Below are 22,235 nucleotides of genomic sequence, written 5' to 3' on the forward strand. Positions count from 1 at the left end.
AGTAGTTCTGAATTGAGTTTGGCATATGACCTATATGACATAGTAGAGATAAATAGATAGCTGTACACTTGTGTGTATCTGCGGTTGATTGTTCATATACCCATATGCAATGTAAGCACTGCTTTGTCAAACTTGTATGACTTGCTCCATACTTCATTGCTTGATCATGTTGCTTTGCAACTAGAAAACGGCCTCGAAGATTTGGCCTAAGATGGTGAATGACACTGTAACAAGCTCTAAATCCCTTTCTATTCACTTTGCCAACTGTGTTTACCAGAACACGAGAGATCGCATGCTGCTCTATTACACTCCCAAAGAACACTCCGCCAAGCCCCAGCAAGATGTGAGCTTAAAAACAGTCCAGGTGCCCACAATGAAATCAACAGCTTTCAGGGCTGTCCCATCCCAGGACTGGCACAGTGACAATGTCATTTAGAACAAACTAAGCACAGTTGAGATTTGAACCTCATCAATGCAGGAAAAGAGAAGTAAAATAAGAGTGTGTTAGTAATAAAATAATTTACTTGGAATATGTACCCAAACTTTGTAGATTTAAAACATTCCTTTCTATTAAATTTATTTTATGCAGAAACTAACTGAGTTGTGGTTAATGAGTGGATGTCAATAATAAGAAATCAATTAATTGCTGAGATTTAAATCTGTGTTTTAATAAAAAAATGTTATCTGCACTGTAGTCTCTTAAGTTCTTTTCATGTAATAATATACTTATCATTAATGTATAAGTCATAAATAATAATAATTTGAAAAGTAAATCAGCTGTTTTCTCAGCTGAAACTTTCAGGTTCTATTTAATTTGCTTTTGAAAATACATCTCAAGGCCAAATGTTGCCCTTACATGTATTCATCTCTAAAATAAAGGGAAACTATATGTGTAGGGATGAGCTTAAAATCTGTACTAGTGCAATGAATCTGTTTTTCTTGTATCCTGCTCACATAAATCCCATCTGTGGACCTGATCCAAAAACTTCTGAAATCAAAGGCAGTTTGTAATGACTTCAATGGATTTTGGAATACAACTAAATTATCATGAAATGTTTTTAATTGGGGGGGGGTTGGGGGAGGAAGTCCTTCAAAGCCAAAACTTTTCATAAAAGATAATTAAGTTTTATATATTCAGAGTCTTGAAAATCATTTGGAGAAAATGTTTGGAATTGTTGAAATGTACAAAAAAAACCCCTCTGCTTTTCCACTTCTCTTTGTTTGTTATTTAGAAATACGGATTGCAATAAAAATTATGTTGGTCACATAGGATTTTAAAGGAAATGTTTTCTTATTGTCAGACTAAAAATATAAAAATGTCTGAGCTGGTTATTCTTTTGTTTTCTTTCAAAAATTTCATGAAATTTGAAATTTTCTTCCTTATCCCTAGTGGGACTTTCTTTTAAAGTAAGAAGAAAATTTCAATGGATGAAGAAACTTGTTAGCAAAGAAATTCCCTTTGGTTCAAGCCTTTAGTAGCAGAATAATTGCTGAGCAAACTCATACCTCATGACAATGACAGCTGTAATTTCCTTTACACTGAGTTAAACCTACTAAAATGAGACAGCGCTTTCTCAACAGTACTCATCACTCGCTGAGCTTAAAAAAAATAAGGAAAAAAAGTAAAACCAAACTATTTTTCTCTCTCCAACCCTGTAAGCCCCCCCACCTCAAGCTACCATATTCACTGTCACCGGAGAAGACAAGCATTGATAACTTGAATCTGTCAGCTCTGTCTTCCAGGTTACTAAGGAGTCTTAACATTCAGCTGTTAAGTGAAATTGTGGTGGACAGACCTTCCAGTCTTCTCACTGCATTACAGAATAAAGTAGATCTTTTTGTGACAATGTTGTCTGAAATACCTCAACAGAATAAGCAATAAAGTGATTACTGAGAAATTCTCTGCTGTTGTAGAATTCTTATTCTTTATGGAAATGCATTAATAAACAGTTTTAGGGTATATCTCATTAAATTGAAATGGGGTTCTATCTCGAGTGATAGAAGTCCAATGAAAAACTACTAAAGGAATGAAAACTATTCCAAAATATTTTTTTTTTTGCAAAATGCTTAATTTGAATGAACATCATGATCAACTGTGAACTTACAAAACAAAACAAACAAACAGAGCATGTTGCTAATAACACCAAGGTTGTGTGTTTGATACTGATATGAGCCATTCACTTAAGAGTTGGACTTGATGATCCTTGTGGGTCCCTTCCAACTCAAATTATTCTGTGATTCTGAAAAAGGAAAAGAAGAAAACAAGTCCCATGGAACTGAGAAGGAACTGCAATAATCAAAAATAACTTCCATAGTGGTTTGACTCCTAGAGCCAAACCCTTGAGTTAGAAATGATCATATGCACTGAGATTCACTGTTTGCATTGTGGATCGGCCTAGAGCTATGCATTTCTGTTGTGTGCTGAACTGAATCTAAAATTCAAACTTTGGAGAATATGAGATGCTCAGGTGATTGACTTATTGTTCATTGAATGACCATCACTGACTCTCTACACATACACTCTTGGCCCATGACTTATCAGAATTATAATTATTTGCAGTCTAGTCTGAAAAAAGAGAAGATGCAGTTTAGTTACACTATTTGGCAGTTCTCTAACCTATTCCAATGTGCAATTACTTGCTGCACAATACAAACATGTAAAGGTTAGGACTTGGTATGATATTCAATTTGTATCTCCATTTAAAAGCTATTCAAGTGGTATGGAGACAGCACAATTTATCTGTAGGAGGTGAAATCAGCCAGCCAGCTCTTTGTTTGTTATAACAACATGGAGGAGTTATTTTGCCAACATTTTTATAATGTGGGCTAATATCATGCAACTGCACTTATTATCATGTCTAAGAATGGGCATTTGAGATCTCAGAACATTTTGGAAACCTACTGTTTAACAGATATCTACATGATATGAGGAAAGGAAGTATTAATTTTTTTGCAGAAGTCAGCTTACAAGCTTTAAAATCAGGCTTACAAACTTCTCTTTGTGTGATAAAAACCCTGAGAAATCCAGGGGAATTCATTAAGTGTCACTGGAGCAGGTCTTTTAAAAGACATCTATGTTGTATCCAGCAAGTTTTTTCAACCTAGCCCCCTATTTTAGAACGTAAAAAAGCAAGAAGAGGTGCTCTGGAATGGGGAACAAGAATACTGTGACTTAAGCCCTGAAAAGCAGAGTCAGAAGAATTTATGTAAGTGTTTGGGACAATGTGTACAGGAATAGATCTGCTATCAAGTAACCATGAAAACTAAGACGGATTATTCATCCGACTTGACTGAGAAATTCTGAAATGAGGAAAATGATGCCTGAAATTTTCTCAACTAGGACAACAAGGCTGTCAAATTATGTAGCTGCCAACTTCAATCTTTGCTTTAGCCGAAAAGATTAAAGTTGGTGCAGTAACTGAGACTCACAACACTTGAAAGAAGTACTGTCTTGCAATGTTTAGCATAATTTATATCTTGAAAAAATTGCATTCATAGTTCCATTCAAATCCATTTCTCCACAATGCGTAAGTGATAGACTAAATAGCATTGTCCATTACAACAATCCACTTTGGCTCAGATGAAGAGTGAGACTGAAAGAGTGTCTGAAATCTAACTCTGGAGTCCCTATACTGCACATCACTGTGGTTTTGCATGCAGTATTTTCAAGATCAGGATAACTAGAAAAAGGAGATGCTTGCTATGTAAGGTCATACACTCTTATTTATTAAACCTGCATCAACCATGTCTGATGTCTCTTAGGATATATTTACAATATCAAACAACTTAGGTTCTCAGTTCATTCCTGGGTCTCTATTCCCCTACAGTCCATGTTGCATAAATGTTCATTTGTTGCCAAGCTGTTATTCTCTGTAACGACTCAAGTAGTTCATCTAAAACAAAGCTCCAGTATGGTGAGTTAAGGATAAGACTCGCAACAGCTTTGTCTCTCTCTGCCTTATACAGTCCTCCAACAACACCTCTGAAGGCTTTGAAGCCTCAAAATCCTCTTGGTGCCTTCATAACACACACCACGACATACAACAACTATTTTCAATCTCACACTAAATGAACAAAACTCAATGGATTATAAAGCAAATCTTAAACTACACTGGCTACATCAGTCAATCAATCAATCAATCAATCAATCTATCTATCTATCTATCTAAAATGTTAGCTGTCTTTGAGGGTTATGGTGGTAACATGAGACATTTTATGCTACATCAGATCAGAAGTGATGTAGCTACATTTGAGCAGTGAAGATGCAATCATTCCACATTACTTGGCTGAGGATCCTGCCATCAGTCTCTGGACAGTATGTTTGTATCACGCTATGCAATGCTTTGCAAAAATAGCTCATCTGGTTCTTAATAAACCTTGTTTTGACATAACAGTGTGATGGTATCATGGATATTACTAGTTTCTTCACTTAGATCTTTAGTAAAAAATGTCCTATCTTGTCATTCTGAAAAGTGTGAAAAAACGAAAGAGGGAAAACCATACTTTATTATTTCTCTCTGTCCTTCTTTCTATCAGATATAACAGCTACCATGTCTCCTGCAAGATTTTCTTTAATATGGCTAGCAAAGTGCAGTGGGAGATACAAGTGAGGAATGTACAGCTTGCAATAAAAAGTCCACTAATTAATCAGGGCCATAGCAATGACTGAATAGTGTTTTGAGATTTTCAGAGCAAAACTATGTCACTAAAAGTTCCATAATCCTAGACAAAATGAAGGGCCTGATATTTGAAAAAAAATACAAGTTAACAAACTCCAGGTTCAAGTAAGGCAAGATACAAATTTTAAAACATTATGTACTAAGTGAAAAATGCAGATGAAAGCTATGCCTATTGATATTATTATACCTAACTGCTTTAGGAATAATTTCCTACACGTGGGATGAGTTGCATTTTGATAGCTTGCCCAGAGTACACATTGGGTGCTGTCTCTCTGGATTGAATAATTTGCCTCTGAAGTCAATACTTTTACAAACCATGAGTCAATCTACCTTCCTGGCACAGTTTTTCTTTTCTTTTTTCCTTTTTTCCCCTTTTTTGTTTTTTTTTGGGTTTTGGGCTCCCTATCCATAAAGTGTTATGTCCGTTCTGAATATCTAACTTTTATGGAGGTAAGATATTTATTAGGTAGTTAAATTAGGCAAGCAAGGTACAGAATTGTAAGAGATGCATAAGCAAGAACTTTGAGAATGAGTGTTCCCTCTGGGCTGTATTTAATTCTGAACTATAATTTACAACTAAAACAGTAATTATTGTTCATCTGGATATTGAATAAAGATTCATCTTGACAAACACATTAATTAGTGTCAAGGTGGATTTGACCAAACAGAGAGGTTTCTGATGTAGATATTTCCATCTGAGTTAAGGCCAGACTTACTGGTAGAGACTGAAATTTTATTAGGTCAATTTTTATAGCTGGGAAAGGAAGACTAGGTTCAAACCTACAAGGCCTTTTTTGAAATCAGAAAGACTGAAAAGTCCAGAAGTTCTGCTACTTTTACCAAAACTAACAGTTGTTCAAATAGAAAATATTACCTCTATTTACAAACTTTGCTTCACCTTTGTCCTTAGACAATGAAGGTTACAGCAATATTTGATCCAGTTACCACTTTGTGGTCAGTGGTGGCAAACAGGAACTTATTTCACAGTCATTTTACATACCTACAAAAGTATGAGATTAACCTTTTACTTTTACTGCCTTAATTTTCTTATCTCATATTAAGAGATGAGGATGACCAATTTAAATAGAAATGTTACAAGTTAACTCATACCAATCCTATCTGATACCTCTGCATTGGAACGTACTTCTAAGTTCTCTCACATACTAGACATAGTGTAACTAAGGTAAAATGGAATTCAGTGAAAATTAATTTATCCTACAAAATTAGAGTTTTGAGGGCTAGCATCAACAGTATGAACTTGCTAATCAGCATAGCCTGCTAGAAATAATAACTTAATGTGCTAAAGTACACATGACTAGCGTGATGTGCTCTGTGACTATTGGAACAAGGAAGAATTAAAAAAAAATAATAATTATAGAAAGAGCTTTTTATTCACTGACAGCTGTATTGAAAGTTGTGAGTTTCTAAGTCTTCTCTATGAGTTGTTTTCTCTATGAGTCATCTTCTCTTGGAAAAGACCTCCTCTTTTCCATCATTTGTCACAAGATAACAGTGAAGGAAAATTCTATATTCAATGGGCTTTTAGGTTATTGAGAGTTGATAAACAATTTTAGTTCTTGTTTGTACATAGAAAGACTGTATTAGAAAAAGAATGGACGCATTATTTCAGTGCCAGTCCAGGAGTTGAGAAGTCAAGGTTCTTCTTTCAGCAGGCTTCCTTGGTCACATAGCTTAGGCCTGTTTTTCAAAGGTATTTAGGCATTGCTCCAGTCAGTGTTGCAATGATTCTGTAATCTATCAAAGCTGTTACATGAACTAATAGCTCTAAGTTAAGTCAACACAATTTAAGCAGAAAATAAGATGAAGTTTTTCACAAGGTTAATTAACCCTTGTTAGTAACAGACTATACACACATAGGACAAATTCTCCAGATCTCCAAACCTAAAGCAAGGTGGGAAACCTCTCTGAAGGATATCCCTACTTTAGTAATGTTATAAAAAATTGTCAGTGCACTTCTGGGGACTATGAAATTTAGGGTGGTCCCAGTAGCAGCCATCGTCTCTAAACTTCAGAATCCAGCTGTCTTAATGTCTCTGTCTCATGACTGCTGTTACCCACCTGCTTCTGTAAGGTACCTGTATGGTCCTGTCTTTGTGTCTGACAACTTTTGAGGTGTTTATCCTGATTAACAACCTCTGAAACAGAGAGGTATGGTTTATCTATAAGATAAATTTAGGATTTATGCTGATTCAACATCACAGTGTTTCCCTGACCAGTGCCACATCTCCAGTGATGCAGGAGCAGCACCTCTTGGCCAAGTTAAGAGGCATGAGATGTGGATGTTTCTCACAAAGCATTCCCCAAATATGACATGTACCTAGCTTGTGGGAGAGTGAAGCTGGTGTCTCTTCCCTGCTGGAAGAAAATTGAATCCTCTCGTCACCTGAGATAGGATTTTGGAGAGTGGGAGAGGACCTGGGAGCTGAACACCACAAGGCCCAAGCAATCCTAGATTACTACCGAAAGAAAGCTAAATTTCAGGATCAGCTGCTTCTACAATAGCTCATAATGAGCTCTGGATTTTTAATTAGTGATCTAATAGAAGCCCATGACAGGCAATTGGGTATCGTTGGGAGGTAGAGCAGCCTGGATGGCTGTGCAGCAAAGACTGAGCAGCGCTATGAGATCGTGGGCATGGCTTTCATCTGATTTCATAAGGTGTACTTTCTAAATCACAGATCACTGTTGTATGTGTCCTCACCAGGTTTACAACATCCATTTCTGTGAGAACAGCAAAACTAGATACATGAAACATGACTTTTCAATGTCACAAACACCAGTAATTCCACCAGCCAACTCCAGCTTAAAAATAATCTACTTGTGTATCTGAGAAATGTCTTAGTTTGCTTTTGCAACAACATGTATTGGGAATCATGTTCAGGTGGTTCTGGACATTGACCTCTGTGTTCTTTTGGTCTGACTGCTTTCTGAATTGCAGTCATCTGGAAAATGTGACTAACCTTTTTTATTTTCATCTTCCCTATGGTTGTATGACAATTAATGTTGCTAGATCAAATCTAACCCATGTTACACTTGATTTTGAGTTCAAAGATTTTGAAACTAGGGTAAGGGGTATGTTTTGACACATCCCTAATTGCCCATGGTTTTGGTTATTTAAGGATTATAAATTTAACACAAGAATCAGAGTGCAGTTTGCTCCTATTTGCCTAAATCTATCCACCTTCTTTTTCTGTATTGTGTTATCAGCATCCAAGGAGACACATGGGAGCTGATATACAGCTGTTGTTTGTAAGTCACATTCCTATGTCAAGGTAATAAACTTGTGTATGTATAAATATTAGTATACCCTTCACACAGTTTATTTTTTACACTTGTGATTTCATCTACAGTAAACTCAGAAGAGCAAAACATTGTTATTGAAGTTGCAGTTTCAGGATACAGTAGCTATGGGGCAATGCCATAGCTAAAAAGTTTGGATCTTCTGCTCCCCGCCTTCCTGCTCAGCTCTCATCCCAGAGCAGAAGCCCTATCCTTTGCACTGACTAACCACTCTCAGAGCTACAGTGTGCACTGAGATTCTGAAATGGTCTGAGCTAAAGAGAAGCTCTGATTAAGTAGGGTTCAGAGCCCAGTCTATCAAACAATTGTTCTGGTATAGTTGGGGGGCCTGGCACAGCAGCACTGGGAAGAAGAAGGAGAACGACTGGGAGGAGGAGCAGAAGGAAGAAGGTGGGGAAGGAAGAGGAGACAGTTAGAGCCTAAAGGATGAAAGTGTCTTGGAAAACAGTAGTATAACAAGTTTGCAATCCCTTTTTTACCTTCAACACTGTTTATCCTCCTGTTCTCATTTTTAACAAAAGTGATGAGTGCTCTAACATCTTTCTGGGGTTTTCATGTGAAGTGTTTTCCCTGGTTCAGTTTGTGGCAATGACTCACATTCCTGAGCTCTTCCTTCATGCTCTTTACCCTTCTCATACACAGACATAACTTGTCTGACTGGTAAAGATTTGATGTGGATCAATGTTCATACTGGTATCTGGGAACAAGACAGATAATTTTTTCTCTCAGTTTCCTGTTTAATTTCATAAGGTGACAGTTCCAGTTAGTCTCAAAAGGCATAATATAAGCTTGTATAAAGGCTTTGTGGTTCTGACATTAATGCTGTATTTTCTGCATAGTGAAAAATGTTGCCTTAATCTGGGGTAAAATACTGATCAAAAAGCTTCAAACTACTTTAGTTGAGAAAAATGTGACTTTTCCCTTTTAAAGAATTTGGGGTGGGTTTTTTTTTTTGGCGCTGAACATCACAATCTAAGCAAATAGTACCTGGATTCTTAGCTCACAAAGTATTTATTTTCAGTTTTGAAGACGGTATTCTGTTTTAAAGTAGCTTTTCACATAAGTGATCTGTCATCACTTTCAAGCAAGGACTGAAGGTACAGATCAGGTTTGGACATGTAGCTTTATACAAGGTTTCACAAAGATCCTGATAGCATGAAATACTCAGGAAAGAATGTTTTTACTTTCACTTAATACTTAAGTCTATTTAGCCATGTCAGGGATTTGGCTAGTGGTCTGAGCTGTGTTATCAGTCCTATAGACCATCTACTTTCATACACATGAGAAACTACGCAGGTGCGAGAGAGTACCCAGACTTGGCCTTCACATCCGCCTTAAACAGTTTTCATCTTATCTCAATGATAAGGAATTTTGCTGATAAAATGATCAGGTAGAACCTATTCAACCAGATATTAAGCAATTGCTGCAGATATAATAATCTTTATCACTTCATTGTGAAGTGACTAAGATTTTGAAAGAGATCCTGGTGACATAAAAATGAAGCGGCAAATAAATTCAATTAAAAAATATGGAAGACATAAATTCTTGTGTGTGTGAAAGCATGAGAGAGCTAAGGAGGTATTTTCATTACATTTGTTATTCAGCAAGGACGTACATCTGTTTCCAGTTTGCACTGATTATTGACACATCTGGCTATTTGGCCTTAGGAACTATGAGTTGCTGTTGTGGCATTATTCTCTGAATCAACTTTTTAGACCACCCGGAAAATAATATAGCAAGTGCTGTGAGAAGATTGTGTTATTTGTAATAAGATTACCTTTTGGCATCTAAATGTATTGTACAAATGGGATTCTGTCATCTTCTGTTTTATAAATTACAGTTTTACATTTTTTACACCTGTGGGGAAAATAAGGCTGTAGCCAAAGGGCTTACTATTTGACAAAGATAAATCAGGATGACCAGATAGAGTCTCAAATAGATGCCAGATACAGTAGTAACTACTTGCCTTACACAGAAAAATACCTTTTTTCAATAGAAACAAAATACAGCTAAAGTCACAAAACGGAGAAAGATGTTTCTTTAACCTATGGTGAGATGCACTTTTTCTGATTGATATCCCACTGTTGGAAGTGAATACTGTCCGACTAGTTGACACCAGACATTTTTCTCTGTAACAAACAGTTAAATTTTATCCATCAGCGGTTTGAGAGTAGCAATCCAGTCCAAGAGTGTGAAAGATATATTGAAAAGTATATGATGAAGACTTTGAAAAACCAAAAGATAAGATCACAGGATAGAACAGACCACCTAGACTACCAAAACCAGTCCTTTCCAATCACATGCAAAAAATAGGATAGTCCTGAAGCATTCATGGAACATATATTCCAAACACCTCCTCAAACCACAGGCCAAAAAACACTTCCAATACTCTGTCATAGATTTAAGAGTAGTAGAAGACCAACAGCTGCAGTTTTAATGTGCCATAGGAAGGACCATGATGAAATGTCAATTTGTTTTATTACAAATATTTTTTAACTGTGGCAATTAGTTGTTTTTTAAATGATAGTCTAGGTAATCTATATGACCATATGAAGACACAATACAGCTTCACTTGCTATGTTGAATTACATGTGGAATTAATTTGACCTTCTGCATAAAAGTAACACAAGCCTTAGAGATGCATAGAATAAAGAAATAATTTGCTGCTCTTTTATGAATTGCAAGTTTGTAAATGTCCTTGTGTGCTTTCTCTGAGAAAGTTTAGAGACCCTCAACAGTTATTTCCATTCCTTCAGGTCAAGGCTGCAGTTTTTAATGTGCATTATTGAATTTTTAATTCCTTTAATAGCTAAAGAATACAAAGTACAGAGGGCAAGGCAGCAAAATCACTGGGAGGCAAGAGCAGAGAATGAATACTGTATTCTTTGCAGTGCTATACTATACTCTGCTATTCTCTTTAGGCTTGCCCTTTGTCCTCTTCCACATTGTGTCCCTTTGAGCAGTCTGATTTCTCTTGTTTTCTCCTTAGGAGAAGAGTCTGAGGGCACCCTTTGTGGTAGGGAATTGACACCTCCTGCCAGGCATACTACCATACGGATTGTCAACCATTCTTCTGCCTTGCCACATCTTCTGTTCACCTTCATGGCAATGATGATGATGATGTCTTTATCTGTCAGGCCAACCTAAGGATCTGCAATTGGAGAGAACATACCTGGTTAGGAAATGACTACACTAGTGCACAGTTTCCCAGCAATTAAACAGATGCAAGAATGACTGAGGCAAAACAAATATGTAAAAATAGAAACTACTCTGGGCGACTTTTTTTTCATGTGCATTTAGTGGACTTAGGACTTCTGCAAGACCTTTGAAAAGTGATTTAGAGCTAGTTTGATAATGCCTGTTTTGAACTTTATCTTTGCAGTGCCTACAAAATTTCTGCCCAGTGCTCAGGGAATAAGTCAAAGCACCTAAATTAGGTGTTCAGGCAGTTTAGTCAGACAAGTAAGAAAGTTAGGCATCTTGAGAGGATGATTCAGTGTCCCACATGCTGAGTGATAACTTGCCCAGATCTCTGAGGCCTCACAGTTAGGGCACTCTGCAGGGAGCAGGGAGATGCCTGATTCCCCTCCCAGAGATGTTTATGCAGTTTGCATGAGTGAGATTTAGAAAAAAAGTAGAGACTAAGGTCAGGACCTGAACCAGGTCTCCCCTCTCCCAGCTGAGTGACCTACCCAAGAGGTTCCTGAATTATTTGTTGTTCTCCTTCCAGCAGTAAGAAAATTATCTGTCTTAAATCCAGACCTTGCTCAAAAGAACAAAGTTTATACAGGAGGAAAGTACAGTGCATAGCTGGTCTACAGCATGAAGTTTAGGACACAGCTCAAGCTAAAAAGACGCAGGCATCTGAACTTCCTGCATCCTTCATGAGTGTTTAAATCATAAACTGTTATGCAGAAGGCAGGCTGGATTTAGAAAAGCAGGCTGGGCTTTTGTGAATGCCTAATATCAGATTGTGTGCAACAGCCTGAAACCGATGTAATTAGGCGTGCATCTCCGCAAATCCTGGGACTAAGCTCTGGAGAAGGGATAGGTCGATGCTGTCTTCTGCTGGCTGGATCCCAGCCATTTTCTTGTTAGGAGAGCTCATTCATGCAGTGCAAACACCTCCTTTTATCCAATAATTGCATTAATCAATTCAGAAGTCAAGCAGGCTTCTCTAAAACCCTTGGGAATGGTTCTTTTTAAACTGAGAGTGTGTCTAAACACCTACAAGTCTCAGAGTTACCATTCATGAGGCTCAAATGTATTGAGTAGCTGTCAAGCTACTCAGCTGCTTTAGAACAATTTTCCTTTACATACAGTCCCTCAAAGACCGTATGTGCCTTATTGTGCAGTAAGAGGAGATTGACTTACTTCTTTGGGGGCTATTTTGAGGTCAGTATCCTGGGTGCTGCCAAATATGTAATCTTTTTTGTTCTTTGGCTAACAAAGCTAAAGATAATGCCTGAGAAGTTAACATTTTCAATCAGATGTCAAAGGTTTGAAGTAGTTTTAACATATATGAGCACAAAGCTATCCTATTGGGATTGTATGCCAAAATTGCTTTAGTCAGGATGCAATAAACTGTTGGGAACAAAGTGCCATAAAAACCTTTAAACAGAAATTTGGAACTTTATACAGTTCTTGGAAATAAGATCCATCTCTTTTCCTCTGAATTCAGCTCCTGCAGCACTTTGTTAACCATCTGGTATCTTCCAGGAAAGGAAAAATGTAAATTACATCTGTCCTTTGAATAGTATGGGGGAGAATGTGGGGCGAATTATATTCATATATGAAAAAGAAGAGGCTCATTTCAACTTTGGTGAAAGCTTTGTGCTTCTCAAACTGTTACTGGTATACACACAGCAAAAATTCTGTTTGAAATATTCTTATATACAATTTCCATGTGCTCCACTGATTTATGTGCACACAAGCAACCTTTCAGTCTCTCTCACTTAAAAAGACCATCCTGGATCAAACTATTTGAAATGTGAGGTCATTCACTTGTGGTTGTGTAACTTCTAATGTTCATGATTCAGTGTACAATTTTATACTGCCTCCTGGGGGGTCTTGTAGCTTCCATGCCAGCAACAGCCTTGGATTTAAATGTAAAAAATTAATGGTGTAAGATAGTTGTTCATTGATGATGAATAGGTGCACTGTGTATGGAAAAAGGGTGAGATTTATATTATAATGAACTGCAGAGAATTCAGTATGTGATGGGACCCTAGGGGTTTGGTGAATAAAAAAGGAAATCCAATAATGTATTTCCTTTTATCCAGTATGTATTCAAAGTTTCTGCCCCTTCATTTTGCCTAAGAATTGTCATTCAGAATGCTGAATACCACATCACTTCTGTTTTCATTTCTCATTAGTTTTGCCTGGAATTTCAATGCCTTATTACCAACATTTGGTTTACCCCAGAAAGATCTTTTTTTCATGGCATCACAAGAATAGATCTCTAGAAGAATTTTCATTGTAGTCTCAATTTTTTTTTAATATCATCTTTAGAGTCATTCTGGTATGTGAGACAGCTCTTCTCCAACATCCGCACCTGACTCAGATGTTGTGCTCCAAGGGACACAGGATCTGTCCATGATCTCCCTCAATCTATCTAAATCAGTGATTTGTGCTGATAGGATTCAGATATGGAGCAAGAAGAAAAGTAGATGGGAAAGTAAATGACCAAGAAAGCAATGCATCTTAAATGCTGCTGGGGTCACTGGAGTGGTGGTAGGTTTCCACCTACCTCAGCAATACTGGCTGAGCAAAGAGCATTTAAAGGGATCAGAGGGGAAGACACATATGACGAACATATCTCATGCAGGGAGGTGGAATGAGTGGGAAGATACAGCATGCACTGTAGGGGTGGAGGGTAGTAAATCTCTGCTTTCATAATCACATGTGACTATGCACTGAGGGTGGGATTCATTTGATAAAAAGTAGATGCTTTCATCTGAGCTGCTCACACTCTGTGCCTTTCCTAGGCAGTGGAGAGAGGTAAGTATGTTTTAAAACACTGGTTTGTAGTTTTGCTGCTTTATTGGTTAAGAAAGAAGAGTTAGTTTTCCACATAATGCAAAGCTTTTGTCTAAACCCTAAAGAAAGGATTTATTACTACTTTGGCAGGGAGCTGTGCTGGAAACTCTCCCACTTCAGTTCCCTGGACAATGTCCTCCCCTGAAATATGGTTTGACTGTTCAGAACAGTGCATTGCAAATTCACACACAGTGATATTGACATCTGGCTTTAGCATATGGGATACAGATAGTCCTTGATTGCTGAACAGCTGTGCTGCTTTGAAAAGAAACAATTGCATTTGAAGAATATGGGATATAGAGTAGGCCTTGTCCTATCCCACACATCTTGCTGACATTTCTTTTTCTAAATTACCAGTCTGTTTATTAAATTTCCACAGCATAAAACCACCAAAATTCATAAGAGATTGAAGTAGATGGTAATATTGTCAGATATGCCAGCAAACAATCCACTGACAACACGTGTTAAGAATCAGTCCATTACAATTAGTCAAGAACAATGCCAGATGATGATGGAGCTGAGTAAGAACAAACAAACACACACAAAGGAGGGGACAAGGGAAGTACTGAAAGTTCAGAAAATGTTCCCATTGATTTTGTATGTAGAAAAACATTTTGGTGAAGAATTTTTGCAACAATCTCAGCAATCTCAGCGACTGTAGTATAGTGAGCTCCTTTACACAGTAACAAAGAGTGCTGCTAGAAGCTGAACAGTTGTCAGTTCATCAGGAAATGGTCTTTCACAGCAAAGCGAAATGCAGTTATACAGGGAAGGGAAGCAAATCTTTGCAACCCAAACTTATCTGAAAAAAAACTAAGATCTTGGTGTATCTTGTTCCAAATTATGCTGCGTATAGAATATTGCAAATTGAAGTTACTTATTCAAACTTTGCTTCATTTTGCAACCCACTAGTATATATCCCAACATGATTTGGTGATTGCAGGACTGCATATCCCATTAATTCACATTTCATATACTTTTCAACTAGTAAAAATTATTGTAGCTAGACTACCTGTAGACATTTCCCATCAGACCTATACCTTATGCCATAATTTCTAGGTTCTCGAATTTAAGGCTCAGAGATGTCATTCTGAAGATCAAACCTACCAAATGTATGAGAGTTTCACAAGTAAATTTTGTATCAGAGCCATGGTATCTGTATGAAAGATAGTGTGTCTTTAAAAATAGGTGCTTAGTACAGATTTAAAGACTTCAGGACCTGAATTAATCCCACCTAACCGAGGTGTCTGTAAGTAGCAGTCACTTGAGGCTGTCTCAGTATTGAGTGAAATGACAATAAGAAGTGTTGCGGTGAATTGAACTTGATTTAACTTTTGAGGGTGTCTTCTGCATATTCAGGAAGCTGTTAACCTCCTCTATGTAAGTTATGTGCTTGAAACCTGAGTGGGACAAATCTAGGACTAAATGGGCCAAAGTTATTTTAGATAAAGTTCTAGCAAAAATAAAATGAAGAGTTTTGGAATAATGCATTGGCTACACAAAAGAACCTCCTGGCAGCACAACCCTGTGACTCATCAGAATAACTAAAACTGGCTTGCAATACTGGAAAGTGAGAGACTGTTGAACAGTGACTTTTTTTCAAAGGAAAAAAAAAGAATGCTATTTATTCAATTCAGGGTAACGTGAAAGAGCATATTTGTACTGTTCTAGCAGGTCAATTCATGAAACAGATCTCTTCAAAACATTTATTTGTAATAAAAAAACTAATGTGACAAAGAACTATGATACCAAGCAACCAACCAAACCAAAGATGTATTTTCAAAGTCTTTCAGATATATTTTCAAAAAGTCTTTTATCTTCTTACATATTCACTTCCCAGAAGATAACCATTCTCTCTTACCTCTGCCAAGTTCACGTGTCATATTCTTTTATTTCATCTTTATTTGTTATTAAATTTTCATAAAATTTTCCTTTTGTTTTCAGTATCCTTTTAGAAGCTTCTTATTGTACACTTTAAATATATGGGACACATCCTTTCCAAGTCTCTCCCTTCTCCAGGCAGAATAGAACAGAAAGTTTGTAGCAAGGAAGCTGAGTGTTTCTTTCATATCATCTTCTGGGAAGAAATGCCATCAGTAGCTCAGCCTCCACATCCGAATTGTCTTTAATTGATTTGGCAGTTGACCTCCCAGGAATGTCAACCCTTATCGTTGCAGAATCTGTGGTACAGTTAATTTTAAAATGTGCCATGCATTCTTCCAAATTCAGTACTGCATTTTGGTACAGTAAGCAGCTGTGATACAAAATGCATTACAGTTTTTTTACAGATTGCAATATAGAATATAGGAATATAGAAGAAGAAAGTGGGTGGGGGGAAGGGAGGGAGGAATACAATATCTCAAAATCCTCCAGCCCAGACTGCACTTTTTAAAGCATTGGCATACTTTTTACTTAAAATCTTAACACTTCCCTACCAGTCTTTGTAATTCATGGCTGTGTTGCTCTGTTGTCTGTTTTAACACTTGGTGGCCCATACTAAGATGCTTTGAGAATGTACCATGACCTCTCACTTTACTGAAACATCACAGAGTGTACAAAGGCCAAAGCAAGAGCTTGGCTATAACTTCTGTATTTAACTGCTTCACATATCTTGGTACACATACCCTATTCTCTTTTCCCCACCTCATGCTAGTGATCAGATCTCTCCGATGAGAGAACAATTCCTTCATGACAAGAATGAACACTGAAAGAACCATGTACAAATAAGATTAATAAGTGATAATAAGTATTCCTACTAAATATTTAGTAGAGGTGGACTTGAAAAGCTTTTTAAAGTCTAAATCACCACAGGCACTGAAGCTGTTTAAGTTTAAGCCAAAGCAGGAATCTCACATTAGGGATATCATGGGCCTGATCCTGTGAATATGGTCGAAATACAGCAACATGTATAGGGTATGCTTTTCTACTTCACACTAATAATGAAGCTATTCTGCTAGAAGAGTGTGACAGAGGCTCTCACCTCATACAGGGCAGAGGCTGGATCCAGGCCACCCACATACCTATTCTACCGAGTTCCTTGGTTTCAGCTCCCCTTGCCACAACTATTTCATTTGGTATACAGGTATTCTGAAGTGAGGATTTGTACCTGGATGTTCCATTCCTTAGGTAAATACTCTCATCAGTTACTTAGAAAAACAGTTTCTGTTTTTGTCTTAAGCAGGCAGTAAGTGACTCTAAATTATAATAATTTCCACAATCTTGCTATCTTTTGCTTAATGGACTAACTACATGAAATCTATTATGTGTTAAGGAACTACAGAGGAAAACCAGAACCCAGGAACACATCCATCTCTTTATTTACTCAGGTTGGGTTACTTTGGACCTTCTGGGACACTTCAGGCTGTGTGAAGGCAAATTCAATGGTCTATTTGGTAGAGACTCACATTAGGGAGGGGGTGCATGGAAATTCATGTCCAAGCCATCTTGATTTTAAAGGATGGCAGTCACTTACCACCTCACTTCAAATTTTTTATAAATCCTGATCCTTTTTTTTTCACTGGAGTAGGCAACATTTTAGAGGAGATTTGAGGAAGACTTCAGGGATAATTGATCATGGCATTGTCTGTTTTGCAAGGTCAAAGTAGAAGTTATTAAAAGTAAGAATTTTATTTGAGGAATTGATGGCATATATTTTTAAGTGATAAGCCCATAGGATGTTAAATATGTCCTCCTGGAAATTTAAAAAATGTAAACTATCATTACTCTCTTCTGTTCTGCGGTTGCAAATCTGGTGCCAGAATTGTTTTATGCCTGTGGTAACAAAATCCTTCTCCCTCTCCCTTTGCCCTTAGCCAGCCTTCCCAGGTCAGAAATTACAACTGATTTTAAGAAGAGGCATTTTACACTTGATGTATATACACTTGTGTATGCACATAAAAAAAATCCATACACAGTGGTTGTTGCCTGTGGTTGGCTTGGTCTGCAAAGTCCTCCATTTCAGGAATGAACAAGAATCTCCTCCATTAAAAGATGACTTTTTAAAAAACTGAACCAGTAATTCCACTTTAAAAATGGAGGAAAATCTGGGTTTTTAATTTTCAAGTGAGTTATTCCTTCTCTACATAGTTCTTCTGTTTGCATTCTGTATGGCAAAATGTCACTGTCATCAACGCAGTCACCATATGAGGAATGCTTCTGGCAAATGAAAGTTTCTCATATGTAGGTTTTATTACCATTTTTTAATTGTATAAGATTTCAAAAGCCCATTTTAATACTCACTGCAGTCAGTGGAAAGACAGTTGTTGAAATCCACTCCTCTGGATTTCAGATCAAGACACAGTGAGGGAAATGGTTGTAATAAAGCCCATTAAGACAAAATTCTTCTTTGGACTTGGCATTTTTAAACTCTTTTCTCTTTGTTTTGTGATCACATAGTTTGTGATCAATAAAAAGACATTTTACTGTCGTACATGCTGTAACTGAATCAACAACTTAAGTTGCACTGTAACTAAATCACAACCTTTGGACAAGTTACAAGGAAAATGTATTTGCTTTATTGATTTTTAGTCTCTTCTACATTGATTGATCATTTACTTTATATAAAAGTCTGAAACAAGGATATGCAAATGCGTAGTTCTTTAGTCTGACTGAATGTCATATACAACAAAATAATCTTTTGTGATTTCACATAAGAACTGATTTAATTTGTTCCTTTGCTGTCACTGTTTGCAAATACTTCAAAAAAGGAGTAGTAAGAAAGTGGTTTAGTTAGTATTTTTTGTTGAGGAATCAGACAGGGACATGCTCTGATTTTTGTGAATGTTTTCTGACAAACATAACCTGCACTGTAGTAGCAGCCAGAAGTCTGAACCAGGCTAGGGCAAAAGGCGTCATAGTTACATTGCAGACTTCTTGGAAAAAAGGTCCTTGTACTGGTAACAGTGCAGTCTAAATGAGGATAGTTGCATTGAATACATCTTTGTTCTCTTTGTTCTCCGCAAAATTATTCTTTATTTTTATTGATATTAAACATATGGTGTTGTTTCTGCTCTATGATTAACCACAACATTTTTGAAGAGAAAAGAAATCAAGGGGATTTCAAATTAGCTGTGAAAATTCTTGCCCTGTAATTCTTTAACAAATATTTGAACACACTTTTATAAGTAATTTGAAGGAAATTATATTATGTGTTTCTTTAGGCACTGTCATCAATCCAAAACAATAACCTTAGGAAAATCTGTAGCATCATATATATTGTTCTTTAACAACAGAGCCTAGCTCCATGGTGAAGAGTGCTGTGCAAGAAAGAGTATTTTACAGAATCAAAGAATCATAGAATATTCCAAGTTGGAAGTGACTCACAAGGATCATCGAAGTCCAACTTCTGGCCCTGCGCAGGACACCTCCAAGATCACACCATGTGCCTGAGACAAAAGTGAGTCCAAACACTTTTTAAACTCTGTCAGTCTTGGTGCTGTGACCACTTCCCTGGGGAGCCTGTTCCAGTGGTCAACCATCCTCTGTGTGAAGAACTTTTTCCTAATATCCAGCCTAAACCTCCCCTGATTATTTTAGCTCAGGAGCACTCCATACTAGCAGGGCCATGAAACTTCCAGGCAGAACTGTCTGAAACTCAGCTTGCTCTTACTCAACAAAGAATCTCTCTGGGCTTTTTTGTGTGTCCATGTAAACATACATACACATACCAAATGTGGGAAATTGTCTGAAAAAGACTGCTAGTCAGCATGGATTGATGAGTAATAGATTGCTATTCTCAGAAAACCCTTTAATAGGTAGCACTTTTGCAATACCTATAAATAATATGTCATTATTTTTTGATAGCACTTTATGAACACTGAAATGATAAACAGATGTGCCTTTAAAATCTGGTATAAAACATCATTATAATATTCAGAAGTGAAAAAGACAGGCATTCTTACACAAAAGTCATTCTACATTTTGTTCTTTTCTCCAAACTCAACATTAAGAGATCACACAAATAGTTGATTTAGAGGGGAAATTAAACTCAGATGGCAAGGTGCATGAAGGGGCTCAGAAACAGTATTTGTTTGAGCTCATAACTATCCCTCCTTCTGTAGGGTAGATAAAGCACTGACAAAAAGTGTTAATAAGAAAAAAAAAAGGCACGGGTTACTTCCCAGTCCACTATTATTCTCAGGTGCTTTTTACTCCACGTGATTATGTACTCCTGATATCAGCCTTACTACTGTTGTGTCTGTCTGGTAACTATTTATTCAAATGCATGATCCTAGAAAAGCAGTGACACATTCATTTCATTGTATGTATGCATGTCAAAAGTGTTGCATTTTTAGCACTGAACACAGGCAAGCACATAAGAGGCTTTTAAATACTGAAATAAAGCATTACTCTCATCTTCCCAAGATACTGCTTTGTGAAAATCCTCTTTTACTATTCTTCACTCTTTTCTTATTATCTGAGAAAAATATTTGTATGTTGTCCCTGCATCAAGAAATTACAGACATCTCCTTCAGAATGCAAGTAACAAGATGACAGTTTCTTTATAAACTATCAGGGGACTGAACATTAATCTGTCATTAAAAAGAAGACCTGGAATAAAAATTGTTTGAATCATTAAACTGGCATTGTAGATTAGGAAAGAAAAGCAGGAAGATATACAGGATATGGAAAATAGGAAAGAAATTGGACAAGTGCTTTTGTGGCCATTTTGAAGGATAAAATATATGCAGATTGGCAAACATAGCTTTCATTTAAATTGGAACTTTCTGTGATCTATAAGTCTCACCTGCCTTCATGTACAGTATTTGAGACTTCTTGTCTTATATAATAAAATTGCAGAACTTTCTATGAAGTCCAAAGGATTCTAATAAATTCTAATTTTCATAGTATAATTATTACAATTATTACTTATTGAATGAACATACTTATATTGTTATGTTAATCTTATTATACGGAGAATTTTTTCAAATGCAAGCAGTTCAGCCCTCTCTGGTTAGTGACTCACATATGAACTTACCCTCTTTCCCTTCAGAATTATTCCAATCTGTAAAGGAAAGAAAAACAAAAGGAGTGGTGAACAATTTTAATTTCAGTCTACATGTTGTTCATGAACTGTTTGTTTAACTCTATTTGTATTGGTTGGGTTGATATCTGTGTCACATGGTAGTTTTTTTTCCTTCATGATCGGAAGCTAAAAATGAATCACAAAACAATCACTAGTGACTAACAGCAATCACTCTCATTTTTATTATCTAGTCAGAACAGCAGCTGGGAAACTTTTTAGTCCCAAATATTTTCAGAGTAACCTGGCATTTGTCAGCATTCTCAAAATAGAGAATGTGATTGAGAATGAACTACACTGTCTGTGTCCATTCACACACACAGACATTCACTGATACATAGATCTATTCACCACAGACTGATTTTTTGCGTGATAGCTTTCCTATCTCACCTATTTCACCACCAGTAGCTGTCGTGCCGTTTGGTGACACTCTCATATATAGCAAAAGGACATAAGTTATAGGTCCAAGTCCTGTTTGCACAAGCAAATCCTGCAGGAAAGAATTTGCGCCAATGACAATGCAAAATCCATTGTCCCTCCCTGGGAAGTTGGTCCTGAATGATTTTCTGTTAATTTTCTGTTAATTATCCTTTCTATCTACAGTCACACAGTGAGTATGGTGTGTCTCCAGCAAACATCCCAGCAGAAGCTCACAATGAGAAGCTAAAGATGCCCCATGAAGGGAAAGAGATCATAACCTGGGTGAAGGAGTGCCCCACCTCTTCTGGCAGTATGAACCCTTTAGGAAGGTGGTTTAAAATCTGATTTCAAACCTTGTAAGCTGCATTTTTTTAATATATATTTGTGGCTCTGCCCTCACAAATCTATGATTCATGACAGGAATGCAGCTTGGATCTCTTGCAATGTAAGCAGCTGCAGATACTTCAAATACTTGGGTACATGTGATCCAGCAGCTTGCTATAAATTTGCCCCTAAAAATAAAGTAACAAGTGATTGAACACTGATAGGAATTAAACACGGCACTGAGTGAATGGAATGCACAAGTCCTTACCTCAGAATCTTTTATTAATGGCAATTGCTATAATTAAAACCAAAACAAAAAAAGAAACACCCTAGAATACTATCTTTGAACAAACTTGCCGTGAGATTCCTTTAAAGGTTTTTTTTTAATACCATTGGATACTGAAATGAGCTATTTGCTGGTTTGCAATGTC

At 36.9% G+C, this 22,235-nt stretch overlaps 1 long non-coding RNA gene across 1 annotated transcript; it reads right to left on the reverse strand.

The window, feature by feature from the left end:
• Positions 1 to 10,842: 10,842 nt before the first annotated feature.
• LOC108639421 lies at positions 10,843 to 21,804 on the reverse strand. The gene is made up of 3 exons (XR_001920459.1): positions 21,780 to 21,804; positions 21,016 to 21,042; positions 10,843 to 11,151 (listed from the first exon to the last, which is right to left on the reverse strand). It is a non-coding gene; the product is annotated as an uncharacterized LOC108639421 (long non-coding RNA).
• Positions 21,805 to 22,235: the final 431 nt, after the last annotated feature.

The sequence above is a fragment of the Manacus vitellinus genome, unplaced genomic scaffold (assembly GCF_001715985.3).
Source record: "Manacus vitellinus isolate BGI_N305 unplaced genomic scaffold, ASM171598v3 scaffold_2_pilon, whole genome shotgun sequence".
NCBI lineage: Eukaryota > Metazoa > Chordata > Aves > Passeriformes > Pipridae > Manacus > Manacus vitellinus.